The 21,938-nt window shown below is 44.1% G+C and overlaps 1 protein-coding gene and 1 non-coding gene across 2 annotated transcripts in view; one reads left to right on the plus strand and one right to left on the minus strand.

The window, feature by feature from the left end:
• The window catches only part of LOC124775268 (homeobox protein unc-4 homolog), a 485,704-nt gene that overhangs the window by 109,661 nt on the left and 354,105 nt on the right, over nt 1-21,938 (minus strand). The gene's annotated exons all lie outside the window — the stretch shown is intronic.
• Trnas-cga lies at nt 5,986-6,060 on the plus strand. Its single transcript has one exon. It is a non-coding gene; the product is annotated as a tRNA-Ser (tRNA).

A 21,938-nucleotide genomic window follows, 5' to 3' on the forward strand; every position in this document is an offset into this window, starting at 1 on the left:
TCCTGTCGGTTAAATTTCGCGTCTGTAGCACGTCATCTTCGTGCTGTAGCAATTTTAATGGCCAGTAGTGTAGAATCCCAAGTTACGACACTGCTAGTCGATGTTTCGTTCCGTTTATGGCACATATCGGATGCGGCGCCGAATTCGCTCACTTCGAACTTTATTTCCAAGTACCAATCCAAACAGTATCGTTTTAGTGTAATTGAATAGTAAGAAAATTTGTAATCCTCTTTCATTAATCGAAAATTCAGTTTTGAAATACACTTACATCTAATTTTTATTCAGGCTAAATGAAAATGTAGGACTGTGTTTTGTAATTTTTGGTGTGAGTAGAAATAATAATCGTCTGTGCGTCTTCAAGAAGAGGCCAAGTGTTTGACGGAGATGAAGAACCATGTTTTTGAACCAGGAGATGATGCTGTGATTAAAGTATGGGGTGTTCAAAAAGTTTCCCCGCAGTGCCGTATGATTGTTACCCGCGCGTGCCGTATGATTGGTTCGCCTGCCTGGGTTACTTCCCTTCAAGTGGACTCTCCCATCATTCCACCGTCAGTAGTATCGTTGGTGTTTGTCGTTACATGTTGACGCAAACGTTTAAGTTAAGTTCCTTTGTTCGTTTTTGTCACTGTTAAAATGCTAAACATTGAAGAAGGCGTGTTTTTAGTCAAATGGCTCAAATGGCTCTGAGCACTATGGGACTTAACATCTAAGGTCATCAGCCTCTAGACTTGGAACTACTTAAACCTAACTACCCAAAGGACAGCACACACATCCATGTCCGAGGCAGGATTCGAACCTGCGCCTAGAACCGCTCGGCCACAACGGCCGGCTGTTTTTAGTCGAACAATTGTTCAAAGCTGGCGGTAAATAGTTTCACATCGTCAAACATTTAATTCAGTTTTCCCAGAGACAATACTCCCGCATCGCGATACTGTGGGAGATTTGATTAACGAATTTCGAAGTGCGGGTTCAGTGACAGGTGCACCGAGAAGTGGTCGTCCTAGCGCTTTGTCTGAGTATAAAATACTCGATATTTCCGATAAAATGTCCATGAGTGCCAACAAGTCAGTAAGAAAACTCGCTCAGGTAACCGATGTTAGTGACGAAACGTCCCACACAGCTGCAAGGAAAAAATTAGAACTTTTCCCATACAAAGTCACAGTCGTGCAAGAACTGAAAAATACTGATCATGGCAAGAGACAGCATTATTATCAGTGGTTCAAAAATTTCGTCCGACTTGTCAGTGGTTCAAAAATGTCGCTCAACAAAATGGAAGGGGTATTCTTAATGAAACGTTTTTCACTGTTGAGGCGTGGTTTCATTTATCCGGATACATGAACTCGCAAAATTCTCGTTCGTGGACCACCACAAATCCGTTCTTTATTGATGAGGAACCACCTCATTCTGTGAATATAGGAGTTTCGATTGCAATTTCTAGATGTCGGAATGTGGGTCCCATATTTTTCAACGAAACAAGAAACGCACGACGATACTGCAGTGATACTCTGTACCCATTCATAGGAGAACTTGTGTTAAGTGAAACATTGAACGGTTATTTTCAACAAGATGATGCAACCGCGCATACAACTCGCGTTTCAATGTCACTGCTTGCTGATGTTTTTGGTGAGCGCATAATTCCACAGGGACTTTAGCCTCCACGATCGCCTGACCTAAACCACCTGACTTTTTCTTCTGGGGTGCAGCGAAAGCAGCTGTCAATAAAAACCGTCCAAAATCCATCGATGAATTGAAAACTGCAATATCCACTTCCACTGCTTCTGTTACAGAAAAAATGTTACAGTTTGTGTTTGGAAACATTATTAAACGAATTGCACTGTGCATTCAACAACAGGGAGGACACTTTCAACATTTAATGTGAAAATTTGTAACTAAAAATAAATATTCAATAAATTAATAACTTGTATTCCATTTTGGTATATTCGCTGCGGCATACGGCACGCGCGGCTAACAATCATACGGCTCTGTCTAGAGACTTTTTGAACGCCCCGTATATGGGGAAAGTAAGCAGTCATTTGAAGTCTATGTATTTAAGTTTGTTATAATGAAAGCGAAGGTTATGTTACTGTTCTTTTTCTTAAGAAAAGAACAAGGTCCATTAAACACGTGTACTGTAGCACATGACGTGTCATTTTTTGTCAAAGCGATGTTATTCGAAGAGGAAGAGATTGGTGTTTAACGTCCCATCGTCAACGAGGTCATTAGAGACGGAGCACAAGGTTGGATTAGGAAGGATGGAGAAGGAAAGCGACTGTGTGCCCTTTCGAAGGAACCATTCCTGCTTTTACGCTAAGCGATTTAGGAAAATCACGGAAAACCTAAATCAGGATGGCTGGACGCGGGTTTGAAGAGCCGTCCTCCCGCATGCTAACCACTGCGCTATTACGCTGGGTAATATTGTTTGAAAGATCTTCGTTACTTCTCAGAATACGACTTGAGGATTCAGAGATATAATTTCTAAACATGATGTCAGTGACTGAATGATTTAACAAACAAAGCAAGTTCATCGATTTAATGTTAACAACAAAGTAACTAGAGATTTAACAGTTTTTATTTTTAAAACAGAATAAAAAATCACAATTCATGCAATATTTTTGTTTTGCATTGAAAAACTTTTTCGAACCCGAGAAATTTTGTTTCTGGTTTTCCTGGCTCGAAACTGAGTTTGACATTTCGCAGGTCACCCCAAAAACCAATGTGCATAAAAAATATGATTAACGCTGCTTTTTCTATTCATACCTCTCCTTGGATTGCACAGAAATATCAAGTTTTTATTTTTTATTTTACAATAGCGAGAAATAAGCTCGAAACTAATAATAAGTTTCAAGTTAGGCATAACATTTGTATCCCACATAATGCTGATTTTCATATTTCTTATTAAAATTATCAATTTTTACGTGTAAAGTTTAAATTTTTTTCTATTCACAACATTTTACAGTATCTCAGATAATCAGGAAAATTGTAGACACCATAAGCAACAAGATGTGTCGCTGGAACTTTACATTCTCTTGATGTACAAGGAGCTCATTCGCTCGGTCATAGCTTACAGATGCTTCTTTCATCACAGCGCTGCCAGATGTGCAATTCAGAATCCTGACACAGCACATATCTTGTGGCTGCAGATATGCCTTAAGGCACTGAAATCGATGTACGCCTTACTGCAGCGTTGTGCGAGTAAGAAAACGGGTGCGTGGCTTGTCCTGGGCGTCACCGAAGTGCTGTCTTTGTTCCACACCACATCCTCCGCCCGTTGGCTATCCTCTGTTCAAATGTTCAAATGTGTGTGAATTTCCAAGGGATCAAACTGCTGAGGTCATTGATCCCTAGACTTACACACTTCTTAAACTAACTTATGCTAAGTACAACACACACGCCCATGCCCGAGGTAGGACTCGCACCTTCGGTGGGACGCTATCCTCTGTCACTGGCAACTTTGACACAAGAGCCACTCGGAGCAGTTGTCTCTGCTTTTGGGACTGGTTAGATAACTATATTTTCTAGGAAGACTATCACCGTCACATATTTATTATTTACTTGTTTACTGCGGTTCTAGGCACTACAGTGTGGAACCGCGCGACCGCTACGGTCGCACGTTCGAATCCTGCCTCGAGCATGGATGTGTGTCAGGTCCTTAGGTTAGTTAGGCTTAAGTAGTACTAAGTTGTAGGGGACTGATGACCACAGCAGTTAAGTCCCATAGTGCTCAGAGCCATTTGAACCATTTTTGACTGGAGTACAATTGTCTTCAGTGATTAATCCCTCTTCGAACTGAGACCCGAGGACCAGGAAGGACGTTTCTGGAGACGCGCCCAGACAGCTGTAGGATACCAACCTGACTCTCACTTGCCGTACAGCCCGACAACCAGGAGCAGTGGTCTGTGGTGCCATTTCTTTTCGTAGGAGCTTCAAATGGTTCAAATGGCTCTGAGCACTATGGGACTTAACATCTATGGTCATCAGTATCCTTAGAACTACTTAAGCCAAACTAACCTAAGGACCTCACACACATCCATGGTCGAGGCAGGATTCGAACCTGCGACCGTGAGGTAGGACAACACAAACACCCAGTCATCACGAGGCAGAGAAAATCCCTGACCCCGCCGGGAATCGAACCCGGGAACCCGGGCACGGGAAGCGAGAACGCTACCGCACGACCACGAGCTGCGGACCTTTCGTAGCAGGTCCCCTTTGCTTGTTATCCGGGGCACCCTTACAGCACAGCGGTACATCGAAGACATTTGACGGCTCGTTTTGTTGCCCTTCATGGCAATCCATCCTGGGCTTACATCTCAACAAGAGACGCCCACTGCACATGGCGAGAATTTCTACTGCTTGTCTTCGGGCTTGCCAAACCCTACCTTTGCCAGCAAGATCGCCGGATCTCTCCCCAGCTGAGAATGTTTGGAGCATTGTGGGCAGGATCTTCCGAATATCTAGGAATTTGGATGAAATAAGTCCCAAATCTGGCACGCTATGTGTCAGGAGGACACCCGACAACTCCGCCGATTAATGCCAAGGCGTATAACTGCTTGCGTAGGAGCCAGAGGTGGACCAATGAGTTATTAGCTTGCTCAGTTTGTGAAGCCCTTTCCCTTGAATAAATCAACCATTTTTCCCTGAAATTGTAATCATCTGTTTATCTGTACACGTACATCACATCTATCGATTTCCGTCTCATTAGGTTTTATTCCTCTGTCGTATCTTAGAGTGTACACAGACTTTTTTCTGCCGACGAAAAAACCCATACAAAAGGTGATTCCGTCATGATGTTACAAACACTCAAGGAATGAAACGTATCAATTTGCTTTCGGTATTTTGAGAGGTGGTAGTATGTAGGAAAGTATAAACACCATGCATTCATATAACTGATATGTCTCGTTGAACTATGAAACGGCAACAATCAGAGCAGATGCACATATACGTTCGACCTCCAGGATGAATCTAAAGTTAGCGATCACGGAGGAACAGCACGGGGACTGTGGATAAGGGGAGCCGCTAGGTGGGAATGTGTATCGGTCGAGGTGTGTGACGAGCATTTGCGAATAACACTGTGTCCGGATGGTGGCAGTGGTTAAAGCAACTACCTAGCAAGCAGGAGATACCGGGATCGAGACCAAGTCTGGCCCTCATCTTCACTCATCATCGCTGAGTCTGCATAAAGTCCCGATGTAGCTGTTATCATCAGTTCCTTGCATTTCCTTTCGTTTCTTCCCCTCTACCTTCAATTTGCTGAATGTGTACGGTGACAAAAGTTTAAGGCAAATGGCTCTGAGCACTATGGGACTTAACTGCTGAGGTCCCCTAGAACTTAGAACTACTTAAACCTAACTAGCCTAAGGACGTCACACACATCCATGCCCGAGGCAGGATTCGAACCTGCGACCGTAGCGGTCTTGCGGTTCCAGACTGCAGCGCCTAGAACCACTCGGCCAACCCGGCCGGCACTAAAGTTTAAAATTTCATGAATTTAATGGTGTTTTAAGAATCCACAGAGATGGAACTCTTGTGATTTCTGTAAAATTCTCATCAATTACTAAATGCGTAATTGCAAAAGTACGTTATCCTTTCAACATCATTGCCAAACATATCATGGATTCAGAATGAGATTTTCACTCTGGAGCGGAGTGTGCGCTGATATGAAACTTCCTGGCAGATTAAAACTGTATGCCCGGCCGATACTCGAACTCGGGACCTTTGCCTTTCTACCATGGTAGAGTACTTGCCCGCGAAAGGCAAAGGTCCCGAGTTCGAGTCTCGGTCGGGCACACAGTTTTAATCTTCCAGGAAGTTTCATATCAGCGCACACTCCGCTGCAGAGTGAAAATCTCATTCTGGAAACATCCCCCAGGCTGTGGCTAAGCCATGTCTCCACAGTATCCTTTCTTTCAGAAGTTCTAGTTCTGCAAGGTTCGCAGGAGAGCTTCTGTAAAGTTTGGAAGGTAGGCTGTGAGGACCGGGCGTGAGTCGTGCTTCGGTGGCTCAGATGGTAGAGCACTTGCCCTCGAAAGGCAAAGGTCCTGAGTTCGAGTCTCGGCCGGGTACACAGTTTTCATCTGCCAGGAAGTTTCATATCATGGATTGGTCAAGACTGTTCCGTATTCTTGGATCTCAAATTTTTTCTTTCCACCTTTTCTGCGGGCTTCCTCCACTATGTTTCCTTTCAACTTCTTAGTTACACATCTTTATATCTAGTGTGGGCCATTCTTTCAAGGTGAGTCAACTATTTCTCTGATGTCCTTCAATTTCTTCCGGTATACTACGAACACTTACACCTAATCTTAGTTTTACATTTTCATTTCGGATGTGATGAACTCTAGTGTTTCCTATTTTTTTTGTCAGCATCCAACACCACTCTCTGTAAAAAAATTATGAGGGTTGCCATGGTTCAATAAAATTTTACCGTTCAGTCAACACTTGCTTTGCTGCACAACAAGTCTTAGTGCTGTAATTACAAATTCAGGAGTAATTTATCAGTTACTACCTGGAGCTTCTGCAGCATGAGGACCGAAACGATTTCATCTGATCTGCTATCCTTCATTATTGCTAAAGGCTGTTGTTAAGAAACCTATAAAAAGTGGGCGATGGAAACGTCGACAACCGGCAATCAGAAAAGAGTTGTCATGTCTGATGAAGCTGCGTTCAGAAATCACTCATCGTCCCGCCAAACATTCGATAATGATGGGCACCAGGATCGGAAATTGGCATGAGTGATTGAGGCAGGTGTTTTGCTCGGGGCAGCTGACCACCTGTTTCATTTGAATGACGCAACAGTCGCCGACAACGGATTAACGAATGCAACGGTGTAACGGTGTCGCTATCACATTCGCTTCTTCGCTTTACATCTTTGCACCATCACTTATGTGAAGGAGTAGCAATAATTTCTCGTAAGGAAACATCAAAGTTTTGAGATTTTTACGAGCTCAGAGTCGAACTCCACAGCTGCTATGTGTTTCACGAAAGACATACTTGTGTACTAACACCATCAGCTGATGTCAAACCTTTTACTAAACATCCTACTATTTTTTGCAAATACATGGACCATCTTGTGGCACCTGGTAACTATGAATAGAAGGTACCAACAGCTAATTGTAAAACATTTAAAACTTATACAAACATTATAGAAAGTCACATAATGTATTGCATGATGTCAATATGTGAAAATTTTCTGAAATGTTTTTCTACTAATTTCCAGGTAAACGTAGTTTATTTCAACAAATATTTGAATATGTAAACTGAAAAAAGGTGGGAAGTTAAGGAGATGGGACCTGGATAAACTGAAAGAACCAGAGGTTGTACAGAGTTTCAGGGAGAGCACAAGGAAACAATTGACAGGAATGGAGGAAAGAAATACAGTAGAATGGGTAGCTCTGAGGGGTGAAGTAGTGAAGGCAGCAGAGGATCAAGCAGGTAAAAAGACGAGTGCTAATAGAAATCCTTGGGTAACAGAAGAGATACTGAATTTAACTGATGAAAGGAGAAAGTACAAAAATGCAGTAAGTGAAGCAGGCAAAAAGGAATACAAACGTCTCAAAAATGAGATCGACAGGAAGTGCAAAGTGGCTAAGCAGGGATGGCTAGAGGACAAATGTAAGGATATAGAGGCTTATCTCACGAGGGATAAGATAGATACTCCCTACAGGAAAATTAAAGAGACCTTTGGAGAAAAGAGAACCACTTGCATGAATATCAAGAGCTCAGATGGAAACCCAGTTCTGCGCAAAGAAGAGAAAGCAGAAAGGTGGAAGGAGTATATAGAGGGTCTATACAGGGGCGATGTTCTTGAGGACAATATTACGGAAATGGAAGAGGAGGTAGACGAACATGAAATGGGAGATATGATACTGCGTGAAGAGTTTGTCAGAGCACTGAAAGACCTACGTCGAAACAAGGCCCCGGGAGTAGACAACATTCCATTAGAACTGCTGACAGCCATGGGAGAGCCAGTCCCGACAAAACTCTACCATCTGGTGAGGAAGATGTATGAGACGGGTGAAATTTCCTAAGACTTCAAAAAGAATATAATAATTCCAATCCCAAAGAAAGCAGGTGTTGACAGATGTGAAAATTACCGAACTATCAGTTTAACAAGTCACAGCTGGAAATACTAACGCGAATTCTTTACAGATGAATGGAAAAACTGGTAGAAGCCATCGTCGGGGAAGATCAGTTTGGATTCCGTAGAAATATTCTGAAGGTGTCAGGGGTAAAATACAGGGAGCGAATGGCTATTTGCAATTTGTACAGAAATCAGATGGCAGTTATAAGAGTCGAGGGACATGAAAGGGAAGCAGTGGTTGGGAAGGGAGTAAGACAGGGTTGTAGCCTCTCCCAGATGCTATTCAATCTGTATATTGAGCAAGCAGTAAAGGAAACAAAAGAAAAGTTCGGAGTAGGTATTAAAATCCATGGAGATGAAATAAAAACTTTGAGGTGCGCCGATGACATTGTAATTCTGTCAGAGACAGCAAAGGACTTGGAAGAGCAGTTGAACGGAATGGACAGTGTCTTGAAAGGAGGGTATAAGATGAACATCAACAAAAGCAAAACAAGGATAATGGAATGTAGTCGAATTAAGTCGCGTGATGCTGAGGAAATTAGATTAGGGAATGAGACACTTAAAGTAGTAAAAGAGTTTTGCTATTTGGGGAGCAAAATAACTGATGATGGTCGAAGTAGAGAGGATATAAAATGTAGACTGGCAATGGCAGGGAAAGCGTTTCTAAAGAATAGAAATTTGTTAACATCGAGTATAGATTTAAGTGTCAGGAAGTCGTTTCTGAAAGTATTTGTATCGAGTGTAGCCATTTATGGAAGTGAAATGTGGACTATAAATAGTTTGGAGAAGAAGAGAATAGAAGCTTTCGAAATGTGGTGCTACAGAAGAATGCTGAAGATTAAATGAGTAGATCACATAACTAGTGAGGAGGTATTGAATAGAATTGGGGAGAAGAGGAGTTTGTGGCACAACTTGACTAGAAGAAGGGATCGGTTGGTAGGACATGTTCTGACATATCAAGTGATCAACAATTTAGTATTGGAGGGCAGCGTGGAGGGTAAAAATCGCAGAGGGAGACCAAGAGATGAATACACTAAGCAGATTCAGAAGGATGTAGGCTGCAGTACGTACTGGGAGATGAAGAAGCTTGCACAGGATAGAGTAGCATGGAGAGCTGCATCAAACCAGTCTCAGGACTGAAGACCACAACAACAATATGTTACAACAGTTCCACTTTGCTTAGAATTTAATTTTTATTTTTTTCTTATGCCTGTTATGCTATCCCCATCCCTCTACGAACTTCTCGGTATGTGTGTTAAGTGATGATATGGAAGTGGCTACAGGAGTTGGCTATGTATGGAACGAGCAACGCTTACTGCATTGGATGGCATTATGAACTTGAGAGATTTTCTTCAGATTACTTCCAGTTAAACGTTGTAATTTATAAATAACGTCCGATGCCCACATTCAGTTCTGAAAAAATATAATTATCTATATTAATGAAGATACGTTCACTGAAGTTCTCGATAATTATAGAATCCTATTTCATGCACCAGATACTTTCTCTACGTAAGATACAGGGAAGGATGAAGGACTTGCGATTCACGCACACGTTTAAAGAACGGAATTGCATATTAATGTACAACATAGAATAACTGATCAGCCTCCAAGCTGAGCTTCGTCATTGCGCATTAGGCGAACTCCCTGACTCTTAAATCACATGGAGCATTTCACGACAGACAGAGTCATTAGCCGATAAACGATTTTTGCAAAGTTTTTCTTCTTTGTTAGATATATTACGCATTGTTGGTGTTTGCTGTATTGCAAGAGCTAACGACATTTGTATTTGTCTGATCTTTAAGACAGAGATTCACTACGTCGTGGACGATGAAGACACTGAATTCCTTTCTGCAAAAAGAAAAATTTGGAGACAGTTAACGAACATTATTAATTCGATTTAATCAGCTTCACGTCTGACAGAATATAAACGTAACTGCCAACTAGACCAGTAACCTTTACAGAGATTCATTTAATTTTTTAACTTGTCAGCCAGCATTCAATTATGCAGATATTGTTTGGATATCTGGTTGAATATAGTATATTACTGAGCATTAATCTTAATGTGGCATGATGGCGTCAGTTGTAATAGTGCCCTTGGGGGCGACTATAACGTGTTACAGTTGATGCCCAGTGAATGCGAATTGGTTTTGTTTCCATTTCTACACAGTTTGAAACATTTCAATAATGTCTGTAAGATAAATGCCTGAAAATTGGCTATAACGACGTTTTTTCTATAGTAGGCCGAGGAATCGTAAGTGTTCAGGAGAGGGGGATAGGTGCCACGAGAAAGTATGGAAGTTATTGTTGGGGAAGTTTTAAGTTCCAGAAAATCTGTAAGCAGTGTGAGTCAAGAATCTAGCGTACGTCACGTCTGATCGCATAGACGTTTACCAGAAAACGAGGAAAAACGAGATCCTAAAAGCAGGATGCAAACCAGAACACCGTGTATTCAGCGACAAACTTGCAGATTCCAGCAAACATTTTGCCAATCTGTTTCTTGAGTCAGGATGTCAGGAAGTTAGCTTTCAGTGTGCTCTTTACACTGTAGTCTGAAGTTTCCGCCGGCCGAAGTGGCCGAGCGGTTCTAAGCGCTACAGTCTGGAACCGCGTGACCGCTGCGGTCACAGGTTCGAATCCTGCCTCAGGCATGGATGTGTGTGATGTCCTTAGGTTAGTTAGGTTTAAGTAGTTCTAGGGGACTGATAACCTCAGGAGTCAAGTCCCATAGTGCTCAGAGCGATTTGAACCATTTTTTCTAAAGTTTCCAGAGGCATGATGTAAAGTAGATAGCGTGGGAGTGAATTGGCCGAATGCGTCTCGACAACGGAATATTTCATTATGAATTCGTCGTCCAGCGGGAACTAATCTCGCCTGAGCAATCAGTTACAATAAAGAGAGCGTGGCAGAAAGTACCTTGTGGTTGTAATTAAACTTTCCCTATTTAACACGTTATAACACGGAAACTAATCACCGTACGAGCACCAAACTTGGCAGTATTAATGCCAAGGACATGAGGAAGCGAAATAATGCAGAACCAATTCAACTGAAACAATTTTAAATGTGGTGCTACTGTACATCATACCATTGCATATCGCTACCATTACTGCTACAGGAGGGGCTCCACATAGCGCCCATCAGTGTCTAGAAGAGTCTGAAAGCGCAGGATTACATGCTGCACAGTAGAACGAAGCACGCCCGTTTGTGTGCTGGTTGCCTCTCTTGTTATCTATGAATGTCCGCTGGTAAACCCTGTCCTTCAGGTAGCCCCAGAACCAGAAATCACATTGAGTGAGATAAGGCGATCGCGCCGGCCAAGCATTTGATAACGATCGGCTGGTAATTCGATCGTTTCCAAATGTGTTTCAGAGAAGCAGGAGGACTTCACAAGCAATGTGCGGTGGGGCCCCATCTTGCATAAAAACTGTTGAGTTCAAAGCGTCTCTCTCCTGGAAGGCGGGTGTGACATGCTGGCGAAGCACGTCGCAGTAACGCTGGACAGTCACGCGGCACGTCTTTGGTCCTTGAGCGGCAACCTGTTCAAAAAAGAAGGGGCCAATGACGAACGTAGCCGTGAAGCCACACCATACGGTGACACGTTCACCATACAGAGGAAGTTCATGCACAGTGACTGGAGTGAAAGATCCCCACACTCAGCAATTCTGTGTGGTCGCCTCACCCGTCACAGAAAAATGAGCTTCGTCTGTCCGTAGCATGGTTCAGGGTCAGCCCTCGTCAACCTCATTGCTTGCAAGAAAGTGGAGAGAGAAGTCAACCCGTCGTTGTGCGTCCTGTTCTGCAAGCTACTGCACGATATGGATCTTATATGGATACCATTTGAGAATGGTTTGAAGCACCTTCCGTACAGTGGACCACGGGATGTTCAACTTTCGTGACACAGCACGCGCACTGCCTGAAGATCGGGAATTGCGCGCAGCGTTGTCTGCCATAGCAACAGCGATTTCATCAGCCACCTCAGTTGCAGCCGGTCGTCGGCCTCTTCCCGGAGCGACGCCCAGTTCTCCAGTTCATTCCGACTTCTTCATTATACTCCGCACAGCAGGTAGGGAAAGAGGACCCTTCCGTAATCCTTTCAGCCAGCGATATTCTCGAAGTGCAGCTGCAGCATTACTGTTGTTTTGATAACAGAGCTTCACCAGTAATGCCCTGCTCCTTTTATCCAAGCTCATGTTGATACGCCAAAAAACGCACTGCGACTGGTCATTTGTGTGAGACTATGAATCACAATGACTGATCACGGCACCTGGCGACCATAGTTGGAACTAGACGATGACGCTGTGACGCATGGAAACCATGGACATTAAGGCTACCTAGTTTGTGACTCGAACGGCAATTAGCTTCCGCGTTATAACGTATTAAATAGAGAAAGTTTAATTATAACCACCCGGTATAAGATGACCACATTTTTCAAACCCCAGGACTTGTATAATGTAGACAACACTGGTATTCATACCGTGAAAGTTCAAAAAATGGTTCAAATGGCTCTGAGCACTATGGGACTTAACATCTATGGTCATCAGTCCCCTAGAACTTAGAACTACTTAAACCTAACTAACCTAAGGACATCACACAACACCCAGTCATCACGAGGCAGAGAAAATCCCTGACCCCGCCGGGAATCGAACCCGGGAACCCGGGCGTGAGAAGCGAGAACGCTACCGCACGACCACGAGCTGCGTGAAAGTTCCAACAAAAGTATTGGCACAGAAGGGGAAGAAGATCACAAGTTGAGGCAGTTACTTCAGCAGAACGAAATTATGCTGTCATGGCATAACGATTGGTCGGATTTCTTCAAGAACATTATTTGGAGACATGAGGTGGTGTTTTATGTTAGGAGATTCGTCAATCGGCACAACTGCCGTTGTAGGGCAGAAGCAAATCCAAGAATTATAACTGGAAGTTCACAAAGACGACCAAAATCTACAGACTGGTGCGGTATGACCGCGGAACGTCTGACTGATCCAACAGCGACTGGTATCGCTGAATGAGTACGTGTGATCACTGATAGCACAGTGGGGTAGTGTCGTGGATATCCTTTTTCAGCAAGATGGAGCACCATCTCAATTTGCCTGCACCGTTCGTGACTGACTGGACGAACACTTTCCGGGACGTTGACAGGGATGGCGAGGACCCCATGAATGGCCTCCGAGAAGTCCTGACCTCACCCTTTATGCCTTGTTCTTGCGGGCTTTGGCCAAAGAAGAGGTGTACCTAACCAAACCACGCACACTAGATGAACTGGAGCTGAGGATCACAGTTGTCCCGGAAATGTACCTTTGACATTCTTGCATAAATCAGTTGATGATATTCCTGTACATTTAGGTCGTTTGGTCGGCAGCGCAGAGGATATGTGGAATTGTAGTGTAGTACACACGTTCTCATGGTCCTGACAACCGACTGCAACGAGTTCCGTGAACAAATATTTGTTAAAAAAAACTACGGACATTTAAAACTATAGAGCGACTTCTCACCCACCCTGTACAGACAGTCGTTTTTCACCCGCTCTGTTTGCAAATGAAATAGGAAAGGAAATGAGTAGTAGTGGTACAAGGTACCCTCCACCACGCTTGCGAGGGATATACAGGGGTAGATTTAGATATTGAACATATTCAAAGATAGTGTTGGTAGTGTTCTTGTCAACCCGTAGTTGCACTTTTGTGTTCTAATATTGTTAATTCTACAGAAACATACTCGAGCCACACTCACGACAAAAATAGTGTAATCCCTCTATTATAGCTTAAACTGGTTTTTAAGTACTAGTTAACAAGGTCGTAACTGTAAAATTACCATAGGCTACTGTAGGTTATCATAAGTAAGACTAGCTTTCCTAATAGCTTTGGTCAGTTAAGGTCGTATGCATATTACCTGCACATTAGGTGTGCTGCCTACCTGTCGGGCGTTAACTCATAACGATCGCTTTCTTTCGACTTACTAGGATTCCCCTAAAACCCGGGAGTGATGAACTGACTAGAAATAGAGTGAGGTTTTATAAAGGACCAGGCAACCTGCGGGACATTTTTGTTCTACGTAGTTATCCTCTTGTCTGTTACATACAAATAAACAATATTTGTAGCAAAATTGAAATTGTTAATGTATAAGTCTTTTGTTCGAAAGTTGTTAACCTGTGACGTGAAACAGAGGAATGTTGTAGTAAAAATAAAGAACAAAACACAGATTTATCATATAACGCTAGAAAACACCCATTTCGTCAAGGAAAAGGTAAAATAAGAAAACCAACTTATATATGTATAATCTCGTCAATATTTCATCGAACATGTCCCACATCTACCTCTACGTCTACATGTAAACTCTGCATATCAGTCTCAAATGTCTGGCAGAAGGTTCATCGAATTACCTTCACATTAATTCTTTATCATTCCACTGTCGAACAGCGCACGAAAAAAACAAGCACTTACACCTTTCTGTGCGAGCTCTGATTTTCCTTATTTTCGTTCAAATGTTTCAAATGGCTGTGAGCACTATGGGACTTAACTGCTGAGGTCATCAATCCACTACAACTTAGAACTACTTAATCCTAACTAACCTAAGGACGTCACACACATCCATGCCCGAGGCAGGATTCGAACCTGCGACCGTAGCGGTCGCGCGGTTCCAGACTGAAGCACCTAGAACCGCTCGGCCACACTGGCCGGCCCTTATTTTAGTATGATGTTTGTTTCTCCCTAGGTAGGTCGGCGCCAACGAATTATTTTCTCATTCGGAGAAGAACGTTGGTGATTAAAATTTCGTGAAAATATCCCTCTGCAATCAGAAAAGCCATTGATTCAAAGATAACCACTCCAACTCCTGTATCATGGCCGTGACACTCTCTCCCTGTTTCTCGATAATACAAACGTGCTGCCTTTCTTTGAGCTTTCTCGATGTACTGCGATAATCCTGGTAAGGATTCCACACCGCGCAGCAATACTCCGAAAGAGGACGGACAAGCGAAATATAGTTTTTGTCATTCATAAAAACTTTCAATAATAGCAACAATTGCACAGTTTTTGTGTCATTCGCAAAAACTTTCACGGTTATCAGTAATAACAGGAAACTTCGATCATGATGAAGAGCGTTCAGCTGAGTGAAAAATAATATTTATTATTATAATTATATAGGGTGATTTTTTCCACTGTGTACAAACTCTAGGAATCGATCGATGAGAGGATACGGAACAAAAAAGGTCTAATGACATTATGTCCAGAAATGCACGGTTTCCATGCTAAAGGCTATTTATTCAGTCATTACTTTTACAGAGGCTGCAGTCTAATAAGCGCTGTACCATGCAGCAACTGTTACAGTATGCATGGGTTCCTCGTAGAGGGTGGTACCGTTTCTAATAGGTCATGCCCCAAGGCCTTCTACTGCCATAGTGATTGGCATTGTTGTGTCCGATTCATTTCACTTACTGACTAACTTTGTAGTGGATGTGATACAGCGTTGTACACAATGGTTCCATATTCGAATCCACGGCTCGGGCATGGTGTTTACTTACGGATAGGCATATGGCAACGCGCCGCGGCGGCCAGCAAGACGGTATCAGGAGACCTACCTCTGCCGACAACAACCACAGCACTCAATGTTTGTAAAAGTGTTTCGCCGTTTTTCTGAGACAGGGTCGCTTCAGGAAGCAGGAAATCATGAAGAACGTGCCCGAAATGTTCGGACACTAGACATCGAGGAAAATGTGATTAACTCTGCGGAAGGCGACCGCCGTGTCAGTACCAGGCAGTTGGACTGTCAGCACACGGTAGGCCAGACGACCGTGTGAAACGTTCTCCATTACTGCCCTTATCACTTACAGTGCGTGCAGGGCTTACTAGCGACAGAATTTCCACGTCGGGGGACAGTATTATCACTGGTTTTTTCACCAGGCAACCACGATTCCGGGATTTGTGTCATCAGTCCTATTCACAGATGAGGCCACTTCTACGCTGAGGGGTACACTACGTGATCAAAAGTATCCGGACACCACCAAAAACATACGTTTTTCATATTAGGTGCATTGTGCTGTCATCTACTGCCATGTACTCCATATCAGCGACTTCAGCAGTCATTAGACATCGTGAGAGAGCAGAATGGCGCGCTCCGCGGAACTCACGGACTTCGAACGTGGTCAGGTGATTGGGTGTCACCTGTGTCATACGTCTGTACGCGAAATTTCCACACTTCTAAGCATCCCGAGGTGAACTGTTTCCGATGTGATAGTAAAGTGGAAACGTGAAGGAACACATACAGCACAAAAGCGTAGAGGCCGGCCTCGTCTGTTGAATGACAGACACCACCAACTGTTGAAGAGGGTCGTAATGTGTAACAGGCAGAGATCTATCCAGACCATTACACAGGAATTCCAAACGATATTAGGATCCATAGCAAGTACTATGATAGTTAGGCGGGATGTGAGAAAACTTGGATTTCACGCTCGAGCGGCTGCTCATAAGCCACACATCACGCCAGTAAATGACAAACGACGCCTCGCTTGGTGCAAGAAGCTTAAAGATTGGATGTTTGAACAGTGGAAAAACGTTGTGTGGACTGACAAATCATATTACACAATGTGACGATCCAATGGCACAGTGTGTGTGTGTGGCGAATGCCTGGTGAAGGTCATCTGCCAGCGTGTGTAGCGCCATCAGTAAAATTCGGAGGCGGTGGTGTTATGGTGTGGCCGTATTATTCATGGAGGGGTCGTACACCCCGTCTTGTTTCGCGTGACTTTATCAGAGCACAGGCCTACATTGATGTTTTAAGCACCTTCTTGCTTCCCACTGTTCTTGAAGAGCAATTCGGGGATGGCGATTGCATCTTTCAACACGATCGAGCACCTTTCCATAATGAACAGCCTATAGCGGCGTGTTTACACGACAATAACACTCTTGTAGTAGACTGGCCTGCACAGAGTCCTGACCTGAATCCTATAGAACACCTTTGGGATGTTTTGGAACCCCAACTTCGTGCCAGGCCTCATCGACCGGCATCGATACCTCTCCTCAGTGCATCATTCCGTGAAGAATGGGCTGCCATTCACCAAGAAAGCACCTGACTGCCTGCGAGAGTGGAAGCTGTGTTCTACTCTAAGGATGGGCCAACACCATACTGAATACCACCATTACCGATGGAGGGCGACACGAACTTGTAAGTCATTTTCAGCCAGGTGTACGGATACTTTAATTACATAGTGTATTTTCAGCTTTCATAATAGTCATCTGTGGGATAGTATGCAGAGCCCCTACGGTGCAGTGACAGCGAATCATGAGCATCGGTGCAGCCGGAATGTTTGGGCCGGGATAACTGGCGAACGTATGTTGTGACCACTTTTCCTTCCACGTCGCCCAACAGGCCGTAACTGTCGGCGTTTCTTGCGGGTGACTTTGCCTCCCCTGTTGGAAGAAATCCCACTGATGATTCGAAGGGTTATGTGGTTTCTACATGATGGTGCTCCAGCCACTTCACCATTTACGTCCGGACGCATTTGAATTGTATCTTCCCTGGTCAGTGGATCGGACGAGGTGGTCCAGTTGCTTGGCCTGCTCGTTCATCGGATCTCAACCCGTGCGATTTCTGGTTACGGGACCGTCTCAAGAGCATCGTGTATGCAGAGCCTATTCCAGATGTGTAGACACTGGAGCAGCGCATTCATGCTGCCCTTGACACTGTTCGGATGCAGCATGGCCGATGTGAACGTGCTACGGCTCGTTCACGCTTGCATTGAGGTATATGGAAACCATTTTCAACACGTATTGCAACTGTGGCTGCATGGTACAAAGCGTATTAGACCGCAGTCTTTGTAAAAATTTATGATCCAATAAATGGTCCCTAACATGGAAACCATGCATTTCTAGATACAAGTTTATTAGACCTTTTTTGTCCCGTACCTTCTCATCGATCAATTCGTAGAGTTTGCACACGGTGCAACAATCACTCTATAGAGCACTGAAAGACCAAAGTCGAAACAAGGCCCCGGCAGTAGACAACATTCCATTGGAAGTACTGACAGCCTTGGGAGAGCCAGTCTTGACAAAACTCTACCATCTGGTGAGTAAAATGTATTAGACAGGCGAAATACCCTCAGACTTCAAGAAGAATATAATAATTCCAATCCCAGAGAAAGCAGGTGTTGACAGATGTGAAAATTACCGAACTATTTTAATAAGTCACGGCTGAAAATACTAACGCGAATTCATTGCAGACGAATGGAAAAACTGGTAGAAGCCGACCTCGGGGAGGATCAATTTTGATTCCGTAGAAATATGGGAATACTGACCCTATGACTTATTTTAGAAGCTAGATTAAGAAAAGGCAAACCTACGTTTCTACCATTTGTAGACTTAGAGAAAGTTTTGACAATGTTGACTGGAATACTTTCTTTCAGATTCTGAAGGTGACAGGAGGAAAATACACGGAGCGAAAGGCTATTTACAATTTGTACAGAAATCAGATGGCAGTTATAAGAGTCGAGAGACATGAAAGGGAAGCAGTGGTTGGGAAGGGAGTGAGACAGGGTTGTAGCCTATCCCCGATGATGTTCGATCTGTATATTGAGCAAGCAGTAAAGGAAACAAAAGAAAAGTTCGGAGTAGGTATTAAAATCTATGGAGATGAAATAAAAACTTTAAGGTTCGCCGATGACATTGTAATTCTGTCAGAGACAGCAAAGCACTTGGAAGAGCAGTTGAACGGTATGGACAGTGTCTTAAAAGGAGGTTATAAGATGAATATCAACAAAAGAAAAACGAGGATAATGGAATGTAGTCGAATTAAGGCGGGTGATGCTGAGGGAATTAGATTAGGAAATGAGGCACTTAAAGTAGTAAAGGAGTTTTGCTATTTGGGGAGTAAAATAACTTAAGATGGTCGAAGTAGAGAGGATATAAAATGTAGACTGGCAATGGCAAGGAAAGCGTTTCTGAAGAATAGAAATTTGTTAACATCGAGTGTAGATTTAAGTGTCAGGAAGACGTTTCCGAAAGTATTCGTATGGAGTGTAGCCGTGTATGGAAGTGAAACATGGACGATAAACAGTTTGGACAAGAAGAGAATAGAAGATTTGGAAATGTGATGCTACAGAAGAATGCTGAAGGTTATATGGGTAGGTCACATAACTAATGAGGAGGCACTGAATAGGATTGGGGAGAAGAGGAGTTTGTAGCACAACTTGAAAAAAGAAGGGATCGGTTGGTAGGACATGTTCTGAGGCATCAGGGGATCACTAATTTAGTCCGCCGGCCGCGGTGGTCTAGCGGCTCTAGGCGCTCAGTCCGGAACCGCGAGACTGCTACGGTCGCAGGTTCGAATCCTGCCTCGGGCATGGATGTGTGTGATGTCCTTAGGTTAGTTAGGTTTAAGTAGTTCTAAGTTCTAGGGGACTGATGACCACAGATGTTAAGTCCCATAGTGCTCAGAGCCATTGGCATTGGCACTAATTTAGTATTGGAGGGCAGCGTGGAGGGTAAAAATCGTAGAGGGAGACCAAGAGATGAATACACTTGCACAGGATAGAGTACCATGGAGAGCTGCATCAAACCAGTCTCAGGGCTGAAGACCACAAAAGCAACAACACATATTTTTATGTTGGCTCACGTGAACTATACTTGCATCAGGAGTAATTGCTTGTGCTACATAAAAGCACAGATTTTCCACGATTAGCTATTTTTATTACATAAAAATGCAATTCATATACTGTAGGTATATAAAATGCACAGTGAACTAGTACTGAATGAAGTGCGGTTCTAATTATGTGCGAAACAAACAGTTAAGAAAAAAGAAAAAGAAATATGGAGAAGCCATCGTGTCCGAGGATCTGTCTTACGCATTCAGTTATATTTCTTTCCCTAACAGTGTTACCAATACAACTGGTAATCCTACCATTTACTACGCCATTTGTCTCGTGCACCAAAACTACGGAACTGTAGTTACAGTAATAGACGTGGGACGAACTGTGCTAGGCGATCTGTCGAGTTACGGCGGTCGACGTACGGTCGTCGTAAATCAGAGCGCTGGCTGTTGTCTGCTGTGTGGTGGGTGGTGTGCGATTAGGGCGTGGGCCGGCGGCAGCCAGTGAACCGCAACGGACGAGGCCGCTGTGGACAGCTACGGAGCGACGCGACGCAGCCGCTGCGGCGCGTAGCCGTGCGTAAAAACGCGCCGACCGGTGCGTGGCGCACACTCTGCGTCGGTTCGTAATTTATTCCGTCCCGCGGATACGCCGGAACTAATGGCGCCTGCGATGCTATCGCCGATTCTCCAATCGCGGCGGAATCTCTGGCGCCCGCCACTGCCGCCGCTGCTGGCGTCTCGGTTCACGTGCTGCCACGAGGGTTCGGGGCCTGGCTGCGTCGCTACTGCCCTATCAATGGCCAGAAGATCTTCTCTCCACGATCGAGGATGCCGGACGAGGGCAGTAATATCTCCACTAACGTGTTTATCTCCAAGTCCGCTTTCATGCCCGCTTTGTAAACACGTTTGCGTTAGCTCCATAAGTGACCGAGAGTTTCAGTAAAAACCTTCAGGAGATATGACTGTCTCAGGTTTCGGCCACTTCTCTCCATAACCGAGGATGCCCGAGGAGGGCGGTAACGTCTTCACCAATGCATTTATCGGCACGACCGGGTTTCGTGCCAGCTTTGTTAACACGCGTGCATATGCTCCAGAAGAAAGTCTCGATGAAAACCTTCTGGAAGTGTGACTGTCTCAGGTTTCGGACACTTCTCTCCACGATCAAGGTCGCCGGAGGAGGGCGTTAACATCTTCACTAACGCGTTTGTCTCCACATTCGAGTTCGCGCCAGCTTTGTAAAGACGCATGCGTCGGCTCCAGAAGTGCTCGAAATTTTAAATGAAACTCTTCTGGAAGTATGACTGTCTCAGGTTTCGGCCGCTTCTCTCCACGACCGACGATGCCGGAAGAGGACGCTGACGTCTTCACTAATGTGTTTTATCTCCACGTCCAGTTTCAAGCCAGCTTTGAAAACGGGCATGCTTCGGCTCCGGAAGTGCCAGTGAGTTTCAATAAAAACCTTCTGGAAGTATGACTGTTTCAGGTTTCGGCACTTACCCTATGTGAGCGAAGATAATCAGCCACCTATCAGTTGACAATAATGTGGCGTTCGTACACATTTAGCCTTTATGACAGCTTGAACTCTTCTGGGGACACTTTCGATGACGCGTCAGAATGTCTGCGGAGGACTGGAAAGCAATTGCTCATCAAGAGCCAAAAGCAGAGAAGGTAGTACATATTTTTTGTGAAAGCCAACATCACTTGATTTTAAGACCTTCGTTCCAGTTAAAGTGTCGACAGAATAGCGCTCTTGCCTTCAGGCTGGCATTACACTTTGCGTATGTGTCCACATACATGTGTCATCGACATTTTGGTAAAGTGTAAACACATTGTTCCCAAAATGTCGACGGCACATGTGTGTGAACGTATACGCAACTGTAGTGCCAGTCTGAAGATGGCAGCATGGTTCAAACGGCACTATGGGACTTAACTGGTGTGGTCATCAGTCCCCTAGAACTTAGAACTACTTAAACCTAACTAACCTAAGGACATCACACACATCCATTCCCGGGGCAGGATTCGAACCTGCTACCGTAGCGGTCACGCGGTTCCAGACTGTAGCGCCTAGAACCGCACGGCCACTCCGGCCGGGATGGCAGGATGATTCTGTCGAAACTAGTAATTGAAATAAGGGTCTTAAGATCAAGCGATCTTGGCTTTCACAAGAAATATGTATAATAAACAGAGGTCCCCACAACAACATGTGTAAAATACATAGAACGTAATGATGTTGGACGATGAGGAGTGATGTCGGCGTTCTAACTCATCAGAGTTGTGGCATAAAGGCACC

The sequence above is a fragment of the Schistocerca piceifrons genome, chromosome 2, assembly GCF_021461385.2.
Source record: "Schistocerca piceifrons isolate TAMUIC-IGC-003096 chromosome 2, iqSchPice1.1, whole genome shotgun sequence".
Taxonomy (NCBI): domain Eukaryota; kingdom Metazoa; phylum Arthropoda; class Insecta; order Orthoptera; family Acrididae; genus Schistocerca; species Schistocerca piceifrons.